Source organism: Diospyros lotus, chromosome 8 (genome assembly GCF_014633365.1).
Source record: "Diospyros lotus cultivar Yz01 chromosome 8, ASM1463336v1, whole genome shotgun sequence".
Taxonomy (NCBI): Eukaryota; Viridiplantae; Streptophyta; class Magnoliopsida; order Ericales; family Ebenaceae; genus Diospyros; species Diospyros lotus.
In genome coordinates this window covers 16,815,447-16,838,687 of record NC_068345.1, presented here as the reverse complement: position 1 = coordinate 16,838,687, position 23,241 = coordinate 16,815,447, and the positions used below count along the sequence as shown (strand labels likewise).

General features: G+C 29.5%; 1 long non-coding RNA gene across 2 annotated transcripts in view; it reads right to left on the bottom strand.

Annotated features, from left to right (window-relative positions):
- Nucleotides 1–877: 877 nt before the first annotated feature.
- LOC127807379 (uncharacterized) overlaps nt 878–23,241 on the bottom strand; it is a 36,820-nt gene continuing 14,456 nt past the window's right edge. The window contains exons 2-3 of one of the 2 annotated variants that reach the window (XR_008024673.1): nt 3,646–4,105; nt 878–948 (exon numbers count right to left, since the gene is read on the bottom strand). This is a non-coding gene — a long non-coding RNA (uncharacterized LOC127807379). Of the gene's footprint in view, nt 949–2,860; nt 3,220–3,645; nt 4,106–23,241 lie in introns of those variants that run through there. The other variant, XR_008024672.1, reaches the window with a different exon arrangement.

Here is a 23,241-nt window from a genome sequence, read left to right as displayed (position 1 = left end):
AAAATACACTTTAATTTAGTTATTAGAACAACCTTTTGTTGTTTAATTTTGAAACAAAAGTAGTAGCGATCAATCGAACAATAGGACGTAAGCGTAATTTCTTCATTTTTCCGTCTTTGGTTCGAAAAAAAAAAATGTTTTTTTTTTTTCTCAATTTTCAAGGGTGGAATGAAGATAATTTCATATGGTTTTAAGTGTAGTTTTATTTGGAAGTGTAATGAAATATTCACAAGATTAGGGGTTTAACTTGATTTTCGGTACAATTATATGGTAACCGAATCGATTGCAGGGAGTGCTTCGAAATCAAGATATCTAAAAAAAATTATATGAAAAGAACCAGAATATCGATACGATTATTATGACATCGAAAAAAATCTGATCGGAAAAGTTTTTTGTGCAGCTAAAATTCCGGCGGAAAAGTCGAATCGTCGTAATTCGTTTACAAAAGTCAATTGAACTCAAATACACTTTAATTTAGTTATTAGAACAACCTTTGGTTGTTTAATGTTGAAACAAAAGTACTAGCGATCAAATCGAACAATAGGCGTAAGCGTAATTTCTTCATTTTTCCAGTCTTTGGTTGAAAAAAAATAATTTTTTTTTTCTCAATTTTCAATGGTGGAATGAAGATAATTTCATATGGTTTTAAGTGTAGTTTTATTTGGAAGCATAATTGAAATATTCACAAGATTAGGGGTTTAACTTGATTTTCGGTACAATTATGAGTAACCGAATCGATTACAGGGAGTGCTCCGAAATCAAGATATCTAAAAAAAATTATATGAAACGAACTAGAATTTCGATACGATTTATGAAATCGAAAAAAATCTGATCGGAAACAGTTTTTTTGTGTAGTTAAAATTCCGGCAGAAAAGTCGAATCGTCGTAATTCGTTTACAAAAAGTCAATTGAACTCAAAATACACTTTAATTTAGTTATTAGAACAACCTTTTGCTTGTTTAATGTTGAAACAAAAGTACTAGCGATCAAATCGAACAATAGGACGTAAGCGTAATTTCTTCATTTTTCACATCTTTGGTCGAAAAATTTTTTTTTTTTCTCTCATTTTCACGGGTGGAATGAAGATAATTTCATATGGTTTTAAGTGTAGTTTTATTTGGAAGTGTAATTGAAATATTCACAAGATTAGGGGTTTAACTTGATTTTCGTTACAATTATGAGTAACCAATCGATTGCAGGGAGTGCTCGAAATCAAGATATCTAAAAACAATTATATGAAACGAACCAGAATATTGATACGAATTATTATGACATCGAAAAAAATCTGATCGTAAACAGTTTTTTGTGCAGCTAAAATTCGGACAAAAAAGTCGAATTGAAACTCAAAATACACTTTAATTTAGTTATTAGAACAACCTTTTGGTTGTTTAATATTGAAACAAAAGTACTAGCGATCAAGTCGAACAATAGGACGTAAGCGTAATTTCTTCATTTTTCCCGTCTTTGGTCGATAAAAAAAATTCTTTTTTTTTCTCAATTTTCAATGGTGGAATGAAGATAATTTCATATGGTTTTAAGTGTAGTTTTATTTGGAAATGTAATTAAAATATTCACAAGATTATGGGGTTTAACTTGATTTTCGGTACAATTATGTGTAACCGAATCGATTGCAGGGAGTGCTCCGAAATCAAGATATCTAAAAAAAATTATATGAAACGAACCAGAATTTCGAGGCGATTATTATGAAATCGAAAAAAATCTGATCGGAAATAGTTTTTTGTGTAGCTAAAATTCCGGCAGAAAAGTCGAATCGTCGTAATTCGTTTAAAAAAGTCAATTGAACTCAAAATACACTTTAATTTAGTTATTAGAACAACATTTTGCTTGTTTAATGTTGAAACAAAAGTAGTAGCGATCAAATCAAACAATAGGGCATAAGGGTAATTTCTTCATTTTTCCGTCTTAGTCGAAAAAAAAATTATTTTTTTTTTTCTCAATTTTCAATGGTGGAATGAAGATAATTTCATATGGTTTTAATTGTAGTTTTATTTTGAAGTGTAATTGAAATATTCACAAGATTAGGGGTTTAACATGATTTTCGGTACAATTATGAGTAACCGAATCGATTGCAGGGAGTGCTCCAAAATGAAGATATCTAAAAAAAATTATATGAAACGAACCAGAATTTCGAGACGATTTTTATGACATCGAAAAAAATCTTATCAGAAACAGTTTTTTGTGCAATAAAATTCGGCCGAAAAGTCGAATCGTCGTAATTAGTTTACAAAAAATTAATTAATCTCAAAATACACTTTAATTTAGTTATTAGCACAACCTTTTGGTTGTTTAATTTTGAAACAAAAGTAGTAGCGATCAAATCGAACAATAGGACGTAAGCGTAATTTCTTCATTTTTCCCGTCTTTGGTCGAAAAAAAAAAATTCTTTTTTTTTTTCTCAAATTTCAACGGTGCAATGAAGATAATTTCATATGGTTTTAAGTATAGTTTTATTTGGAAGTGTAATTGAAATATTCACAAGATTAGGGGTTTAACTTGATTTTCGGGACAATTATGTGTAACCGAATCGATTGCAGGGAGTGCTTCGAAATCAAGAAATCTAAAAAAAATTATATGAAAAGAACCAGAATATCGATACGATTATTATGACATCGAAAAAAATCTGATCGGAAAAAGTTTTTTGTGCAGCTAAAATTCCGGCCGAAATGTCGAATCGTCGTAATTCGTTTACAAATAGTCAATTGAACTCAAAATACACTTTAATTTAGTTATTAGAACAACCTTTTGCTTGTTTAATGTTGAAACAAAAGTAGTAGCGATCAAATTGAACAATAGGCAATAAGCGTAATTTCTTCATTTTTCCAGTCTTTGGTTGAAAAAAATTTTTTTTTTTTTGTCAATTTTCAATGGTGGAATGAAGATAATTTCATATGGTTTTAAGTGTAGTTTTATTTGGAAGAGTAATTGAAATATTCACAAGATTAGGGGTTTAACTTGATTTTCTGTACAATTATGAGTAACCAAATCGATTGCAGGGAGTGCTCCGAAATCAAGATATCTAAAAAAAATTATATGAAACGAACCAGAATTTCGATACGATTATTATGAAATCGAAAAAAATCTGATCGGAAACAGTTTTTTGTGTAGCTAAAATTCCGGCAGAAAAGTCGAATCGTCGTAATTCGTTTACAAAAAGTCAATTGAACTCAAAATACACTTTAATTTAGTTATTAGAACAACCTTTTGCTTGTTTAATGTTGAAACAAAAGTAGTAGCGATCAAATCGAACAATAGGACGTAAGCGTAATTTCTTCATTTTTCACATCTTTGGTCGAAATTTTTTTTTTTCTCTCAATTTTCAATGGTGGAATGAAGATAATTTCATATGGTTTTAAGTGTAGTTTTATTTGGAAGTGTAATTGAAATATTCACAAGATTAGGGTTTAACTTGATTTTCGGTACAATTCTGAGTAACCGAATCGATTGCAGGGAGTGCTCCGAAATCAAGATATCTAAAAAAAATTATATGAAACGAACCAGAATATTGATACGATTATTATGACATCGAAAAAAATCTGATCGGAAACAGTTTTTTGTGCAGCTAAAATTCCGGACAAAAAGTCGAATTGAACTCAAAATACACTTTAATTTAGTTATTAGAACAACCTTTTGGTTGTTTAATATTGAAACAAAAGTACTAGCGATCAAATCGAACAATAGGACGTAAGCGTAATTTCTTCATTTTTCCCGTCTTTGGTTGAAAAAAAAATTCTTTTTTTTTCTCAATTTTCAATGGTGGAATGAAGATAATTTCATATGGTTTTAAGTGTAGTTTTATTTGGAAATGTAATTGAAATATTCACAAGATTAGGGGTTTAACTTGATTTTCGGTACAATTATGTGTAACCGAATCGATTGCAGGGAGTGCTCCGAAATCAAGATATCTAAAAAAAATTATATGAAACGAACCTGAATTTCGAGACGATAATTATGAAATCGAAAAAAATCTGATCGGAAATAGTTTTTTGTGTAGCTAAAATTCCGGCAGAAAAGTCGAATCGTCGTAATTCGTTTACAAAAAGTCAATTGAACTCAAAATACACTTTAATTTAGTTATTAGAACAACCTTTTGCTTATTTAATGTTGAAACAAAAGTAGTAGCGATCAAATCGAACAATAGGGCATAAGCGTAATTTCTTCATTTTTCCCGTCTTTGGTCGAAAAAAAAAATTATTTTTTTTTCTCAATTTTCAATGGTGGAATGAAGATAATTTCATATGGTTTTAAGTGTAGTTTTATTTTGAAGTGTAATTGAAATATTCACAAGATTAGGGGTTTAACTTGATTTTCGGTACAATTATGAGTAACCGAATCGATTGCAGGGAGTGCTCCAAAAGAAGATATCTAAAAAAAATTATATGAAACGAACCAGAATTTCGATACGATTATTATGACATCGAAAAAAATCTTATCGGAAACAGTTTTTTGTGCAATTAAAATTCCGGCCGAAAAGTCGAATCGTCGTAATTAGTTTACAAAAAATCAATTAACTCAAAATACACTTTAATTTAGTTATTAGAACAACCTTTTGGTTGTTTAATTTTGAAACAAAAGTAGTAGCGATCAAATCGAACAATAGGACGTAAGCGTAATTTCTTCATTTTTCCCGTCTTTGGTTGAAAAAAAAAATGTTTTTTTTTTTTCTCAATTTTCAATGGTGGAATGAAGATAATTTCATATGGTTTTAAGTGTAGTTTTATTTGGAAGTGTAATTGAAATATTCACAAGATTAGGGGTTTAACTTGATTTTCGGTACAATTATGTGTAACCGAATCGATTGCAGGGAGTGCTCCGAAATCAAGATATCTAAAAAAAATTATATGAAACGAACCAGAATTCGATACGATTATTATGACATCGAAAAAAATCTGATCGGAAAAAGTTTTTTGTGCAGCTAAAATTCGGCGGAAATGTCGAATCGTCGTAATTTATTTACAAAAAGTCAATTGAACTCAAAATACACTTTAATTTAGTTATTAGAACAACCTTTTGCTTGTTTAATGTTGAAACAAAAGTAGTAGCGATCAAATCGAACAATAGGCAATAAGCGTAATTTCTTCATTTTTCCAGTCTTTGGTTGAAAAAAATAATTTTTTTTTTGTCAATTTTCAATGGTGGAATGAAGATAATTTCATATGGTTTTAAGTGTAGTTTTATTTGGAAGAGTAATTGAAATATTCACAAGATTAGGGGTTTAACTTGATTTTCAGTACAATTATGAGTAACCAAATCGATTGCAGGGAGTGCTCCGAAATCAAGATATCTAAAAAAAATTATATGAAACGAACTAGAATTTCGATACGATTATTATGAAATCGAAAAAAATCTGATCGGAAACAGTTTTTTGTGTAGTTAAAATTCCGGCAGAAAAGTCGAATCGTCGTAATTCGTTTACAAAAAGTCAATTGAATCAAAATACACTTTAATTTAGTTATTAGAACAACCTTTTGCTTGTTTAATGTTGAAACAAAAGTACTAGCGATCAAATCGAACAATAGGACGTAAGCGTAATTTCATCATTTTTCACATCTTTGGTCGAAATTTTTTTTTTTTCTCTCAATTTTCACGGGTGGAATGAAGATAATTTCATATGGTTTTAAGTGTAGTTTTATTTGGAAGTGTAATTGAAATATTCACAAGATTAGGGGTTTAACTTGATTTTCGGTACAATTATGAGTAACCAATCGATTGCAGGGAGTGCTCCGAAATCAAGATATCTAAAAACAATTATATGAAACGAACCAGAATATTGATACGATTATTATGACATCGAAAAAAATCTGATCGTAAACAGTTTTTTGTGCAGCTAAAATTCCGGACAAAAAGTCGAATTGAACTCAAAATACACTTTAATTTAGTTATTAGAACAACTTTTGGTTGTTTAATATTGAAACAAAAGTACTAGCGATCAAATCGAACAATAGGACGTAAGCGTAATTTCTTCATTTTTCCCGTCTTTGGTCGATAAAAAAAAATTCTCTTTTTTTTTCTCAATTTTCAATGGTGGAATGAAGATAATTTCATATGGTTTTAAGTGTAGTTTTATTTTGAAATGTAATTGAAATATTCACAAGATTAGGGGTTTAACTTGATTTTCGGTACAATTATGTGTAACCGAATCGATTGCAGGGAGTGCTCCGAAATCAAGATATCTAAAAAAAATTATATGAAACGAACCAAAATTTCGAGGCGATTATTATGAAATCGAAAAAAATCTGATCGGAAATAGTTTTTTGTGTAGCTAAAATTCCGGCAGAAAAGTCGAATCGTCGTAATTCGTTTAAAAAAGTCAATTGAACTCAAAATACACTTTAATTTAGTTATTAGAACAACATTTTGCTTGTTTAATGTTGAAACAAAAGTAGTAGCGATCAAATCAAACAATAGGGCATAAGGGTAATCTTCATTTTTCCCGTTCTTAGTCGAAAAAAAAAAATTATTTTTTTTTTCAATTTTAAATGGTGGAATGAAGCTAATTTCATACGGTTTTAAGTGTAGTTTTATTTAGAAGTGTAATTGAAATATTCACAAGATTAGGGGTTTAACTTGATTTTCGGTACAATTATGAGTAACCGAATCGATTGTAGGGAGTGCTCCAAAATCAAGATATCTAAAAAAATTATATGAAACGAACCAGAATTTCGAGACGATTTTTATGACATCGAAAAAAATCTTATCAGAAACAGTTTTTTGTGCAATTAAAATTCCGGCCGAAAAGTCGAATCGTCGTAATTCGTTTACAAAAAATCAATTAATCTCAAAATACACTTTAATTTAGTTATTAGAACAACCTTTTGGTTGTTTAATTTGAAACAAAAGTAGTAGCGATCAAATCGAACAATAGGACGTAAGCGTAATTTCTTCATTTTTCCCGTCTTTGGTTGAAAAAAAAAATGTCTTTTTTTTTTTCTCAATTTTCAAGGGTGGAATGAAGATAATTTCATATGGTTTTAAGTGTAGTTTTATTTGGAAGTGTAATTGAAATATTCACAAGATTAGGGGTTTAACTTGATTTTCGGTACAATTATGTGTAACCGAATCGATTGCAGGGAGTGCTTCGAAATCAAGAAATCTAAAAAAAATTATATGAAAGAACCAGAATATCGATACAATTATTATGACATCGAAAAAAATCTGATCGGAAAAAGTTTATTGTGCAGCTAAAAGTCCGGCGGAAATGTCGAATCGTCGTAATTTATTTACAAATAGTCAATTGAACTCAAAATACACTTTAATTTAGTTATTAGAACAACCTTTTGCTTGTTTAATGTTGAAACAAAAGTAGTAGCGATCAAATTGAACAATAGGCAATAAGCGTAATTTCTTCATTTTTCCAGTCTTTGGTTGAAAAAAATAATTTTTTTTTTGTCAATTTTCAATGGTGGAATGAAGATAATTTCATATGGTTTTAAGTGGAGTTTTATTTGGAAGAGTAATTGAAATATTCCCAAGATTAGGGGTTTAACTTGATTTTCAGTACAATTATGAGTAACCAAATCGATTGCAGGGAGTGCTCCGAAATCAAGATATCTAAAAAAAATTATATGAAACGAACTAGAATTTCGATACGATTGTTATGAAATCGAAAAAAATCTGATCGGAAAGAGTTTTTTGTGTAGTTAAAATTCCGGCAGAAAAGTCGAATCGTCGTAATTCGTTTACAAAAGGTCAATTGAATTCAAAATACACTTTAATTTAGTTATTAGAACAACCTTTTGCTTGTTTAATGTTGAAACAAAAGTAGTAGCGATCAAATCGAACAATAGGACGTAAGCGTAATTTCATCATTTTTCACATCTTTGGTCGAAATTTTTTTTTTTCTCTCAGTTTTCACGGGTGGAATGAAGATAATTTCATATGGTTTTAAGTGTAGTTTTATTTGGAAGTGTAATTGAAATATTCACAAGATTAGAGGTTTAACTTGATTTTCGGTACAATTATGAGTAACCCAATCGATTGCAGGGAGTGCTCCGAAATCAAGATATCTAAAAACAATTATATGAAACGAACCAGAATATTGATACGAATATTATGACATCGAAAAAAATCTAATCGTAAACCGTTTTTTGTGCAGCTAAAATTCCGGACAAAAAGTCGAATTGAACTCAAAATACACTTTAATTTAGTTATTAGACCAACATTTTGGTTGTTTAATATTGAAACAAAAGTACTAGCGATCAAGTCGAACAATAGGACGTAAGCGTAATTTCTTCATTTTTCTCGTCTTTGGTTGATAAAAAAAATTCTTTTTTTTTCTCAATTTTCATGGTGGAATGAAGATAATTTCATATGGTTTTAAGTGTAGTTTTATTTGGAAATGTAATTAAAATATTCACAAGATTATGGGGTTTAACTTGATTTTCGGTATAATTATGTGTAACCGAATCGATTGCAGGGAGTGCTCCGAAATCAAGATATCTAAAAAAAATTATATGAAACGAACCAGAATTTCGAGGCGATTATTATGAAATCGAAAAAAATCTGATCGGAAATAGTTTTTTGTGTAGCTAAAATTCTGGCAGAAATGTCGAATCGTCGTAATTCGTTTAAAAAAGTCAATTGAACTCAAAATACACTTTAATTTAGTTATTAGAACAACATTTTGCTTGTTTAATGTTGAAACAAAAGTAGTAGCGATCAAATCAAACAATAGGGCATAAGGGTAATATCTTCATTTTTTCCCGTTCTTAGTCGAAAAAAAAATTATTTTTTTTTTCTCAATTTTCAATCGTGGAATGAAGAGAATTTCATATGGTTTTAATTGTAGTTTTATTTTGAAGTGTAATTGAAATATTCACAAGATTAGGGGTTTAACATGATTTTCGGTACAATTATGAGTAACCGAATCGATTGTAGGGAGTGCTCCAAAATGATGATATCTAAAAAAAATTATATGAAACGAACCAGAATTTCGAGACGATTTTTATGACATCGAAAAAAATCTTATCAGAAACAGTTTTTAGTGCAATTAAAATTCCGGCCGAAAAGTCGAATCGTCGTAATTAGTTTACAAAAAATTAATTAATCTCAAAATACACTTTAATTTAGTTATTAGCACAACCTTTTGGTTGTTTAATTTTGAAACAAAAGTAGTAGCGATCAAATCAAACAATAGGACGGAAGCGTAATTTCTTCATTTTTCCCGTCTTTGGTTGAAAAAAAAAATGTCTTTTTTTTTTTCTCAATTTTCAAGGGTGGAATGAAGATAATTTCGTATGGTTTTAAGTGTAGTTTTATTTGCAAGTGTAACTGAAATATTCACAAGATTAGGGGTTTAACTTCATTTTCGGGACAATTACGTGTAACCGAATCGATTGCAGGGAGTGCTTCGAAATCAAGAAATCTAAAAAAAATTATATGAAAAGAACCAGAATATCGATACAATTATCATGACATCGAAAAAAATCTGATCGGAAAAAGTTTATTGTGCAGCTAAAAGTCCGGCGGAAATGTCGAATCGTCGTAATTCATTCACAAATAGTCAATTGAACTCAAAATACACTTTAATTTAGTTATTAGAACAACCTTTTGCTTGTTTAATGTTGAAACAAAAGTAGTAGCGATCAAATTGAACAATAGGCAATAAGCGTAATTTCTTCATTTTTCCAGTCTTTGGTTGAAAAAAATAATTTTTTTTTTGTCAATTTTCAATGGTGGAATGAAGATAATTTCATATGGTTTTAAGTGTAGTTTTATTTGGAAGAGTAATTGAAATATTCACAAGATTAGGGGTTTAACTTGATTTTCAGTACAATTATGAGTAACCAAATCGATTGCAGGGAGTGCTCCGAAATCAAGATATCTAAAAAAAATTATATGAAACGAACCAGAATTTCGAGACGATTATTATAACATCGAAAAAAATCTGATCGTAAACAGTTTTTTGTGCAGCTAAAATTCCGGACAAAAAGTCGAATTGAACTCAAAATACACTTTAATTTAGTTATTAGAACAACCTTTTGGTTGTTTAATATTGAAACAAAAGTACTAGCGATCAAGTCGAACAATAGGACGTAAGCGTAATTTCTTCATTTTTCCCGTCTTTGGTCGATAAAAAAAAATTCTTTTTTTTTTCTCAATTTTCAATGGTGGAATGAAGATAATTTCATATGGTTTTAAGGGTAGTTTTATTTGCAAGTGTAACTGAAATATTCACAAGATTAGGGGTTTAACTTCATTTTCGGGACAATTACGTGTAACCGAATCGCTTGCAGGGAGTGCTTCGAAATCAAGAAATCTAAAAAAAATTATATGAAAAGAACCAGAATATCGATACAATTATCATGACATCGAAAAAAATCTGATCGGAAAAAGTTTATTGTGCAGCTAAAAGTCCGGCGGAAATGTCGAATCGTCGTAATTCATTTACAAATAGTCAATTGAACTCAAAATACACTTTAATTTAGTTATTAGAACAACCTTTTGCTTGTTTAATGTTGAAACAAAAGTAGTAGCGATCAAATTGAACAATAGGCAATAAGCGTAATTTCTTCATTTTTCCAGTCTTTGGTTGAAAAAAATAATTTTTTTTTGTCAATTTTCAATGGTGGAATGAAGATAATTTCATATGGCTTTAAGTGTAGTTTTATTTGGAAGAGTAATTGAAATATTCACAAGATTAGGGGTTTAACTTGATTTTCAGTACAATTATGAGTAACCAAATCGATTGCAGGGAGTGCTCCGAAATCAAGATATCTAAAAAAAATTATATGAAACGAACTAGAATTTCGATACGATTGTTATGAAATCGAAAAAAATCTGATCGGAAAGAGTTTTTTGTGTAGTTAAAATTTCGGCAGAAAAGTCGAATCGTCGTAATTCGTTTACAAAAAGTCAATTGAATTCAAAATACACTTTAATTTAGTTATTAGAACAACCTTTTGCTTGTTTAATGTTGAAACAAAAGCAGTAGCGATCAAATCGAACAATAGGACGTAAGCGTAATTTCATCATTTTTCACATCTTTGGTCGAAATTTTTTTTTTTCTCTCAGTTTTCACGGGTGGAATGAAGATAATTTCATATGGTTTTAAGTGTAGTTTTATTTGGAAGTGTAATTGAAATATTCACAAGATTAGAGGTTTAACTTGATTTTCGGTACAATTATGAGTAACCCAATCGATTGCAGGGAGTGCTCCGAAATCAAGATATCTAAAAACAATTATATGAAACGAACCAGAATATTGATACGAATATTATGACATCGAAAAAAATCTAATCGTAAACCGTTTTTTGTGCAGCTAAAATTCCGGACAAAAAGTCGAATTGAACTCAAAATACACTTTAATTTAGTTATTAGAACAACATTTTGGTTGTTTAATATTGAAACAAAAGTACTAGCGATCAAGTCGAACAATAGGACGTAAGCGTAATTTCTTCATTTTTCCCGTCTTCGGTGGAAAAAAATAATTTTTTTTCTTTTTTCTCAATTTTCAATGGTGGAATGATGATAATTTTATATGGTTTTATGTGTAGTTTTATTTGGAAGAGTAATTGAAATATTCACCAGATTAGGGATTTAACTTGATTTTCTGTGCAATTATGAGTGACTAAATCGATTGTAGGGAGTGCTCCGAAATCAAGATAGCTAAAAAAAATTATATGAAACGAACCAGAATTTCGAGACGATTATTATGAAATCGAAAAAAATCTTATCGGATATAGTTTTTTTGTGCAGCTAAAATTCTGGAAGAAAAGTTGAATCGTCGTATTTCGTTTAGAAAAAGTCAATTGAACTCAAAATATAGTTTAATTTAGTTATTAGAACAACCTTTTGCTTATTTAATGTTGAAACAAAAGTACTAGCGATCAAATCGAATAATAGGCAATAAGCGTAATTTCTTCATTTTTCCAGTCTTTGGTTGAAAAAAATAATTTTTTTTTTGTCCATTTTCAATGGTGGAATGAAGATAATTTCATATGGTTTTAAGTGTAGTTTTATTTGGAAGAGTAATTGAAATATTCACAAGATTAGGGGTTTAACTTGATTTTCAGTACAATTATAAGTAACCAAATCGATTGCAGGGAGTGCTCCGAAATCAAGATATCTAAAAAAAATTATATGAAACGAACCAGAATTTCGAGACGATTATTATAACATCGAAAAAAATCTGATCGTAAACAGTTTTTTGTGCAGCTAAAATTCCGGACAAAAAGTCGAATTGAACTCAAAATACACTTTAATTTAGTTATTAGAACAACCTTTTGGTTGTTTAATATTGAAACAAAAGTACTAGCGATCAAATCGAACAATAGGACGTAAGCGTAATTTCTTCATTTTTCCCGTCTTTGGTCGATAAAAAAAAATTCTGTTTTTTTCTCAATTTTCAATGGTGGAATGAAGATAATTTCATATGGTTTTAAGTGTAGTTTTATTTGGAAGAGTAATTGAAATATTCACAAGATTATGGGGTTTAACTTGATTTTCGGTATAATTATTTGTAACCGAATCGATTGCAGGGAGTGCTCCGAAATCAAGATATCTAAAAAAAATTATATGAAACGAACCAGAATTTCGAGGCGATTATTATGAAATCGAAAAAAATCTGATCGGAAATAGTTTTTTGTGTAGCTAATATTCCGGCAGAAAAGTCGAATCGTCGTAATTCTTTTAAAAAAGTCAATTGAACTCAAAATACACTTTAATTTAGTTATTAGAACAACATTTTGCTTGTTTAATGTTGAAACAAAAGTAGTAGCGATCAAATCAAACAATAGGGCATAAGGGTAATATCTTCATTTTTCCCGTTCTTAGTCGAAAAAAAAAATTATTTTTTTTTTCTCAATTTTCAATCGTGGAATGAAGAGAATTTCATATGGTTTTAATTGTAGTTTTATTTTGAAGTGTAATTGAAATATTCACAAGATTAGGGGTTTAACATGATTTTCGGTACAATTATGAGTAACCGAATCGATTGTAGGGAGTGCTCCAAAATGAAGATATCTAAAAAAAATTATATGAAACGAACCAGAATTTCGAGACGATTTTTATGACATCGAAAAAAATCTTATCAGAAACAGTTTTTAGTGCAATTAAAATTCCGGCCGAAAAGTCGAATCGTCGTAATTAGTTTACAAAAAATTAATTAATCTCAAAATACACTTTAATTTAGTTATTAGCACAACCTTTTGGTTGTTTAATTTTGAAACAAAAGTAGTAGCGATCAAATCGAACAATAGGACGGAAGCGTAATTTCTTCATTTTTTCCCGTCTTTGGTTGAAAAAAAAAAATGTCTTTTTTTTTTTTCTCAATTTTCAAGGGTGGAATGAAGATAATTTCGTATGGTTTTAAGTGTAGTTTTATTTGCAAGTGTAACTGAAATATTCACAAGATTAGGGGTTTAACTTCATTTTCGGGACAATTACGTGTAACCGAATCGATTGCAGGGAGTGCTTCGAAATCAAGAAATCTAAAAAAAATTATATGAAAAGAACCAGAATATCGATACAATTATCATGACATCGAAAAAAATCTGATCGGAAAAAGTTTATTGTGCAGCTAAAAGTCCGGCGGAAATGTCGAATCGTCGTAATTCATTTACAAATAGTCAATTGAACTCAAAATACACTTTAATTTAGTTATTAGAACAACCTTTTGCTTGTTTAATGTTGAAACAAAAGTAGTAGCGATCAAATTGAACAATAGGCAATAAGCGTAATTTCTTCATTTTTCCAGTCTTTGGTTGAAAAAAATAATTTTTTTTTTGTCAATTTTCAATGGTGGAATGAAGATAATTTCATATGGTTTTAAGTGTAGTTTTATTTGGAAGAGTAATTGAAATATTCACAAGATTAGGGGTTTAACTTGATTTTCAGTACAATTATGAGTAACCAAATCTATTGCAGGGAGTGCTCCGAAATCAAGATATCTAAAAAAAATTATATGAAACGAACCAGAATTTCGAGACGATTATTATAACATCGAAAAAAATCTGATCGTAAACAGTTTTTTGTGCAGCTAAAATTCCGGACAAAAAGTCGAATTGAACTCAAAATACACTTTAATTTAGTTATTAGAACAACCTTTTGGTTGTTTAATATTGAAACAAAAGTACTAGCGATCAAGTCGAACAATAGGACGTAAGCGTAATTTCTTCATTTTTCCCGTCTTTGGTCGATAAAAAAAAATTCTTTTTTTTTCTCAATTTTCAATGGTGGAATGAAGATAATTTCATATGGTTTTAAGGGTAGTTTTATTTGCAAGTGTAACTGAAATATTCACAAGATTAGGGGTTTAACTTCATTTTCGGGACAATTACGTGTAACCGAATCGCTTGCAGGGAGTGCTTCGAAATCAAGAAATCTAAAAAAAATTATATGAAAAGAACCAGAATATCGATACAATTATCATGACATCGAAAAAAATCTGATCGGAAAAAGTTTATTGTGCAGCTAAAAGTCCGGGGGAAATGTCGAATCGTCGTAATTCATTTACAAATAGTCAATTGAACTCAAAATACACTTTAATTTAGTTATTAGAACAACCTTTTGCTTGTTTAATGTTGAAACAAAAGTAGTAGCGATCAAATTGAACAATAGGCAATAAGCGTAATTTCTTCATTTTTCCAGTCTTTGGTTGAAAAAAATAATTTTTTTTTTGTCAATTTTCAATGGTGGAATGAAGATAATTTCATATGGCTTTAAGTGTAGTTTTATTTGGAAGAGTAATTGAAATATTCACAAGATTAGGGGTTTAACTTGATTTTCAGTACAATTATGAGTAACCAAATCGATTGCAGGGAGTGCTCCGAAATCAAGATATCTAAAAAAAATTATATGAAACGAACTAGAATTTCGATACGATTGTTATGAAATCGAAAAAAATCTGATCGGAAAGAGTTTTTTGTGTAGTTAAAATTTCGGCAGAAAAGTCGAATCGTCGTAATTCGTTTACAAAAAGTCAATTGAATTCAAAATACACTTTAATTTAGTTATTAGAACAACCTTTTGCTTGTTTAATGTTGAAACAAAAGCAGTAGCGATCAAATCGAACAATAGGACGTAAGCGTAATTTCATCATTTTTCACATCTTTGGTCGAAATTTTTTTTTTTCTCTCAGTTTTCACGGGTGGAATGAAGATAATTTCATATGGTTTTAAGTGTAGTTTTATTTGGAAGTGTAATTGAAATATTCACAAGATTAGAGGTTTAACTTGATTTTCGGTACAATTATGAGTAACCCAATCGATTGCAGGGAGTGCTCCGAAATCAAGATATCTAAAAACAATTATATGAAACGAACCAGAATATTGATACGAATATTATGACATCGAAAAAAATCTAATCGTAAACCGTTTTTTGTGCAGCTAAAATTCCGGACAAAAAGTCGAATTGAACTCAAAATACACTTTAATTTAGTTATTAGAACAACATTTTGGTTGTTTAATATTGAAACAAAAGTACTAGCGATCAAGTCGAACAATAGGACGTAAGCGTAATTTCTTCATTTTTCCCGTCTTCGGTGGAAAAAAATAATTTTTTTTCTTTTTTCTCAATTTTCAATGGTGGAATGATGATAATTTTATATGGTTTTATGTGTAGTTTTATTTGGAAGAGTAATTGAAATATTCACCAGATTAGGGATTTAACTTGATTTTCTGTGCAATTATGAGTGACTAAATCGATTGTAGGGAGTGCTCCGAAATCAAGATAGCTAAAAAAAATTATATGAAACGAACCAGAATTTCGAGACGATTATTATGAAATCGAAAAAAATCTTATCGGATATAGTTTTTTTGTGCAGCTAAAATTCTGGAAGAAAAGTTGAATCGTCGTATTTCGTTTAGAAAAAGTCAATTGAACTCAAAATATAGTTTAATTTAGTTATTAGAACAACCTTTTGCTTATTTAATGTTGAAACAAAAGTACTAGCGATCAAATCGAATAATAGGCAATAAGCGTAATTTCTTCATTTTTCCAGTCTTTGGTTGAAAAAAATAATTTTTTTTTTGTCCATTTTCAATGGTGGAATGAAGATAATTTCATATGGTTTTAAGTGTAGTTTTATTTGGAAGAGTAATTGAAATATTCACAAGATTAGGGGTTTAACTTGATTTTCAGTACAATTATAAGTAACCAAATCGATTGCAGGGAGTGCTCCGAAATCAAGATATCTAAAAAAAATTATATGAAACGAACCAGAATTTCGAGACGATTATTATAACATCGAAAAAAATCTGATCGTAAACAGTTTTTTGTGCAGCTAAAATTCCGGACAAAAAGTCGAATTGAACTCAAAATACACTTTAATTTAGTTATTAGAACAACCTTTTGGTTGTTTAATATTGAAACAAAAGTACTAGCGATCAAATCGAACAATAGGACGTAAGCGTAATTTCTTCATTTTTCCCGTCTTTGGTCGATAAAAAAAAATTCTGTTTTTTTCTCAATTTTCAATGGTGGAATGAAGATAATTTCATATGGTTTTAAGTGTAGTTTTATTTGGAAGAGTAATTGAAATATTCACAAGATTAGGGGTTTAACTTGATTTTCAGTACAATTATGAGTAACCAAATCGATTGCAGGGAGTGCTCCGAAATCAAGATATCTAAAAAAAATTATATGAAACGAACCAGAATTTCGAGACGATTATTATAACATCGAAAAAAATCTGATCGTAAACAGTTTTTTGTGCAGCTAAAATTCCGGACAAAAAGTCAATTGAACTCAAAATACACTTTAATTTAGTTATTAGAACAACCTTTTGGTTGTTTAATATTGAAACAAAAGTACTAGCGATCAAGTCGAACAATAGGACGTAAGCGTAATTTCTTCATTTTTCCCGTCTTTGGTCGATAAAAAAAAATTCTTTTTTTTTCTCAATTTTCAATGGTGGAATGAAGATAATTTCATATGGTTTTAAGGGTAGTTTTATTTGCAAGTGTAACTGAAATATTCACAAGATTAGGGGTTTAACTTCATTTTCGGGACAATTACGTGTAACCGAATCGCTTGCAGGGAGTGCTTCGAAATCAAGAAATCTAAAAAAAATTATATGAAAAGAACCAGAATATCGATACAATTATCATGACATCGAAAAAAATCTGATCGGAAAAAGTTTATTGTGCAGCTAAAAGTCCGGCGGAAATGTCGAATCGTCGTAATTCATTTACAAATAGTCAATTGAACTCAAAATACACTTTAATTTAGTTATTAGAACAACCTTTTGCTTGTTTAATGTTGAAACAAAAGTAGTAGCGATCAAATTGAACAATAGGCAATAAGCGTAATTTCTTCATTTTTCCAGTCTTTGGTTGAAAAAAATAATTTTTTTTTGTCAATTTTCAATGGTGGAATGAAGATAATTTCATATGGCTTTAAGTGTAGTTTTATTTGGAAGAGTAATTGAAATATTCACAAGATTAGGGGTTTAACTTGATTTTCAGTACAATTATGAGTAACCAAATCGATTGCAGGGAGTGCTCCGAAATCAAGATATCTAAAAAAAATTATATGAAACGAACTAGAATTTCGATACGATTGTTATGAAATCGAAAAAAATCTGATCGGAAAGAGTTTTTTGTGTAGTTAAAATTTCGGCAGAAAAGTCGAATCGTCGTAATTCGTTTACAAAAAGTCAATTGAATTCAAAATACACTTTAATTTAGTTATTAGAACAACCTTTTGCTTGTTTAATGTTGAAACAAAAGCAGTAGCGATCAAATCGAACAATAGGACGTAAGCGTAATTTCATCATTTTTCACATCTTTGGTCGAAATTTTTTTTTTTCTCTCAGTTTTCACGGGTGGAATGAAGATAATTTCATATGGTTTTAAGTGTAGTTTTATTTGGAAGTGTAATTGAAATATTCACAAGATTAGAGGTTTAACTTGATTTTCGGTACAATTATGAGTAACCCAATCGATTGCAGGGAGTGCTCCGAAATCAAGATATCTAAAAACAATTATATGAAACGAACCAGAATATTGATACGAATATTATGACATCGAAAAAAATCTAATCGTAAACCGTTTTTTGTGCAGCTAAAATTCCGGACAAAAAGTCGAATTGAACTCAAAATACACTTTAATTTAGTTATTAGAACAACATTTTGGTTGTTTAATATTGAAACAAAAGTACTAGCGATCAAGTCGAACAATAGGACGTAAGCGTAATTTCTTCATTTTTCCCGTCTTCGGTGGAAAAAAATAATTTTTTTTCTTTTTTCTCAATTTTCAATGGTGGAATGATGATAATTTTATATGGTTTTATGTGTAGTTTTATTTGGAAGAGTAATTGAAATATTCACCAGATTAGGGATTTAACTTGATTTTCTGTGCAATTATGAGTGACTAAATCGATTGTAGGGAGTGCTCCGAAATCAAGATAGCTAAAAAAAATTATATGAAACGAACCAGAATTTCGAGACGATTATTATGAAATCGAAAAAAATCTTATCGGATATAGTTTTTTTGTGCAGCTAAAATTCTGGAAGAAAAGTTGAATCGTCGTATTTCGTTTAGAAAAAGTCAATTGAACTCAAAATATAGTTTAATTTAGTTATTAGAACAACCTTTTGCTTATTTAATGTTGAAACAAAAGTACTAGCGATCAAATCGAATAATAGGCAATAAGCGTAATTTCTTCATTTTTCCAGTCTTTGGTTGAAAAAAATAATTTTTTTTTTGTCCATTTTCAATGGTGGAATGAAGATAATTTCATATGGTTTTAAGTGTAGTTTTATTTGGAAGAGTAATTGAAATATTCACAAGATTAGGGGTTTAACTTGATTTTCAGTACAATTATAAGTAACCAAATCGATTGCAGGGAGTGCTCCGAAATCAAGATATCTAAAAAAAATTATATGAAACGAACCAGAATTTCGAGACGATTATTATAACATCGAAAAAAATCTGATCGTAAACAGTTTTTTGTGCAGCTAAAATTCCGGACAAAAAGTCGAATTGAACTCAAAATACACTTTAATTTAGTTATTAGAACAACCTTTTGGTTGTTTAATATTGAAACAAAAGTACTAGCGATCAAATCGAACAATAGGACGTAAGCGTAATTTCTTCATTTTTCCCGTCTTTGGTCGATAAAAAAAAATTCTGTTTTTTTCTCAATTTTCAATGGTGGAATGAAGATAATTTCATATGGTTTTAAGTGTAGTTTTATTTGGAAGAGTAATTGAAATATTCACAAGATTATGGGGTTTAACTTGATTTTCGGTATAATTATTTGTAACCGAATCGATTGCAGGGAGTGCTCCGAAATCAAGATATCTAAAAAAAATTATATGAAACGAACCAGAATTTCGAGGCGATTATTATGAAATCGAAAAAAATCTGATCGGAAATAGTTTTTTGTGTAGCTAATATTCCGGCAGAAAAGTCGAATCGTCGTAATTCTTTTAAAAAAGTCAATTGAACTCAAAATACACTTTAATTTAGTTATTAGAACAACATTTTGCTTGTTTAATGTTGAAACAAAAGTAGTAGCGATCAAATCAAACAATAGGGCATAAGGGTAATATCTTCATTTTTCCCGTTCTTAGTCGAAAAAAAAAATTATTTTTTTTTTCTCAATTTTCAATCGTGGAATGAAGAGAATTTCATATGGTTTTAATTGTAGTTTTATTTTGAAGTGTAATTGAAATATTCACAAGATTAGGGGTTTAACATGATTTTCGGTACAATTATGAGTAACCGAATCGATTGTAGGGAGTGCTCCAAAATGAAGATATCTAAAAAAAATTATATGAAACGAACCAGAATTTCGAGACGATTTTTATGACATCGAAAAAAATCTTATCAGAAACAGTTTTTAGTGCAATTAAAATTCCGGCCGAAAAGTCGAATCGTCGTAATTAGTTTACAAAAAATTAATTAATCTCAAAATACACTTTAATTTAGTTATTAGCACAACCTTTTGGTTGTTTAATTTTGAAACAAAAGTAGTAGCGATCAAATCGAACAATAGGACGGAAGCGTAATTTCTTCATTTTTCCCGTCTTTGGTTGAAAAAAAAAATGTCTTTTTTTTTTTTCTCAATTTTCAAGGGTGGAATGAAGATAATTTCGTATGGTTTTAAGTGTAGTTTTATTTGCAAGTGTAACTGAAATATTCACAAGATTAGGGGTTTAACTTCATTTTCGGGACAATTACGTGTAACCGAATCGATTGCAGGGAGTGCTTCGAAATCAAGAAATCTAAAAAAAATTATATGAAAAGAACCAGAATATCGATACAATTATCATGACATCGAAAAAAATCTGATCGGAAAAAGTTTATTGTGCAGCTAAAAGTCCGGCGGAAATGTCGAATCGTCGTAATTCATTTACAAATAGTCAATTGAACTCAAAATACACTTTAATTTAGTTATTAGAACAACCTTTTGCTTGTTTAATGTTGAAACAAAAGTAGTAGCGATCAAATTGAACAATAGGCAATAAGCGTAATTTCTTCATTTTTCCAGTCTTTGGTTGAAAAAAATAATTTTTTTTTTGTCAATTTTCAATGGTGGAATGAAGATAATTTCATATGGTTTTAAGTGTAGTTTTATTTGGAAGAGTAATTGAAATATTCACAAGATTAGGGGTTTAACTTGATTTTCAGTACAATTATGAGTAACCAAATCTATTGCAGGGAGTGCTCCGAAATCAAGATATCTAAAAAAAATTATATGAAACGAACCAGAATTTCGAGACGATTATTATAACATCGAAAAAAATCTGATCGTAAACAGTTTTTTGTGCAGCTAAAATTCCGGACAAAAAGTCAATTGAACTCAAAATACACTTTAATTTAGTTATTAGAACAACCTTTTGGTTGTTTAATATTGAAACAAAAGTACTAGCGATCAAGTCGAACAATAGGACGTAAGCGTAATTTCTTCATTTTTCCCGTCTTTGGTCGATAAAAAAAAATTCTTTTTTTTTCTCAATTTTCAATGGTGGAATGAAGATAATTTCATATGGTTTTAAGGGTAGTTTTATTTGCAAGTGTAACTGAAATATTCACAAGATTAGGGGTTTAACTTCATTTTCGGGACAATTACGTGTAACCGAATCGCTTGCAGGGAGTGCTTCGAAATCAAGAAATCTAAAAAAAATTATATGAAAAGAACCAGAATATCGATACAATTATCATGACATCGAAAAAAATCTGATCGGAAAAAGTTTATTGTGCAGCTAAAAGTCCGGCGGAAATGTCGAATCGTCGTAATTCATTTACAAATAGTCAATTGAACTCAAAATACACTTTAATTTAGTTATTAGAACAACCTTTTGCTTGTTTAATGTTGAAACAAAAGTAGTAGCGATCAAATTGAACAATAGGCAATAAGCGTAATTTCTTCATTTTTCCAGTCTTTGGTTGAAAAAAATAATTTTTTTTTGTCAATTTTCAATGGTGGAATGAAGATAATTTCATATGGCTTTAAGTGTAGTTTTATTTGGAAGAGTAATTGAAATATTCACAAGATTAGGGGTTTAACTTGATTTTCAGTACAATTATGAGTAACCAAATCGATTGCAGGGAGTGCTCCGAAATCAAGATATCTAAAAAAAATTATATGAAACGAACTAGAATTTCGATACGATTGTTATGAAATCGAAAAAAATCTGATCGGAAAGAGTTTTTTGTGTAGTTAAAATTTCGGCAGAAAAGTCGAATCGTCGTAATTCGTTTACAAAAAGTCAATTGAATTCAAAATACACTTTAATTTAGTTATTAGAACAACCTTTTGCTTGTTTAATGTTGAAACAAAAGCAGTAGCGATCAAATCGAACAATAGGACGTAAGCGTAATTTCATCATTTTTCACATCTTTGGTCGAAATTTTTTTTTTTCTCTCAGTTTTCACGGGTGGAATGAAGATAATTTCATATGGTTTTAAGTGTAGTTTTATTTGGAAGTGTAATTGAAATATTCACAAGATTAGAGGTTTAACTTGATTTTCGGTACAATTATGAGTAACCCAATCGATTGCAGGGAGTGCTCCGAAATCAAGATATCTAAAAACAATTATATGAAACGAACCAGAATATTGATACGAATATTATGACATCGAAAAAAATCTAATCGTAAACCGTTTTTTGTGCAGCTAAAATTCCGGACAAAAAGTCGAATTGAACTCAAAATACACTTTAATTTAGTTATTAGAACAACATTTTGGTTGTTTAATATTGAAACAAAAGTACTAGCGATCAAGTCGAACAATAGGACGTAAGCGTAATTTCTTCATTTTTCCCGTCTTCGGTGGAAAAAAATAATTTTTTTTCTTTTTTCTCAATTTTCAATGGTGGAATGATGATAATTTTATATGGTTTTATGTGTAGTTTTATTTGGAAGAGTAATTGAAATATTCACCAGATTAGGGATTTAACTTGATTTTCTGTGCAATTATGAGTGACTAAATCGATTGTAGGGAGTGCTCCGAAATCAAGATAGCTAAAAAAAATTATATGAAACGAACCAGAATTTCGAGACGATTATTATGAAATCGAAAAAAATCTTATCGGATATAGTTTTTTTGTGCAGCTAAAATTCTGGAAGAAAAGTTGAATCGTCGTATTTCGTTTAGAAAAAGTCAATTGAACTCAAAATATAGTTTAATTTAGTTATTAGAACAACCTTTTGCTTATTTAATGTTGAAACAAAAGTACTAGCGATCAAATCGAATAATAGGCAATAAGCGTAATTTCTTCATTTTTCCAGTCTTTGGTTGAAAAAAATAATTTTTTTTTTGTCCATTTTCAATGGTGGAATGAAGATAATTTCATATGGTTTTAAGTGTAGTTTTATTTGGAAGAGTAATTGAAATATTCACAAGATTAGGGGTTTAACTTGATTTTCAGTACAATTATAAGTAACCAAATCGATTGCAGGGAGTGCTCCGAAATCAAGATATCTAAAAAAAATTATATGAAACGAACCAGAATTTCGAGACGATTATTATAACATCGAAAAAAATCTGATCGTAAACAGTTTTTTGTGCAGCTAAAATTCCGGACAAAAAGTCGAATTGAACTCAAAATACACTTTAATTTAGTTATTAGAACAACCTTTTGGTTGTTTAATATTGAAACAAAAGTACTAGCGATCAAATCGAACAATAGGACGTAAGCGTAATTTCTTCATTTTTCCCGTCTTTGGTCGATAAAAAAAAATTCTGTTTTTTTCTCAATTTTCAATGGTGGAATGAAGATAATTTCATATGGTTTTAAGTGTAGTTTTATTTGGAAGAGTAATTGAAATATTCA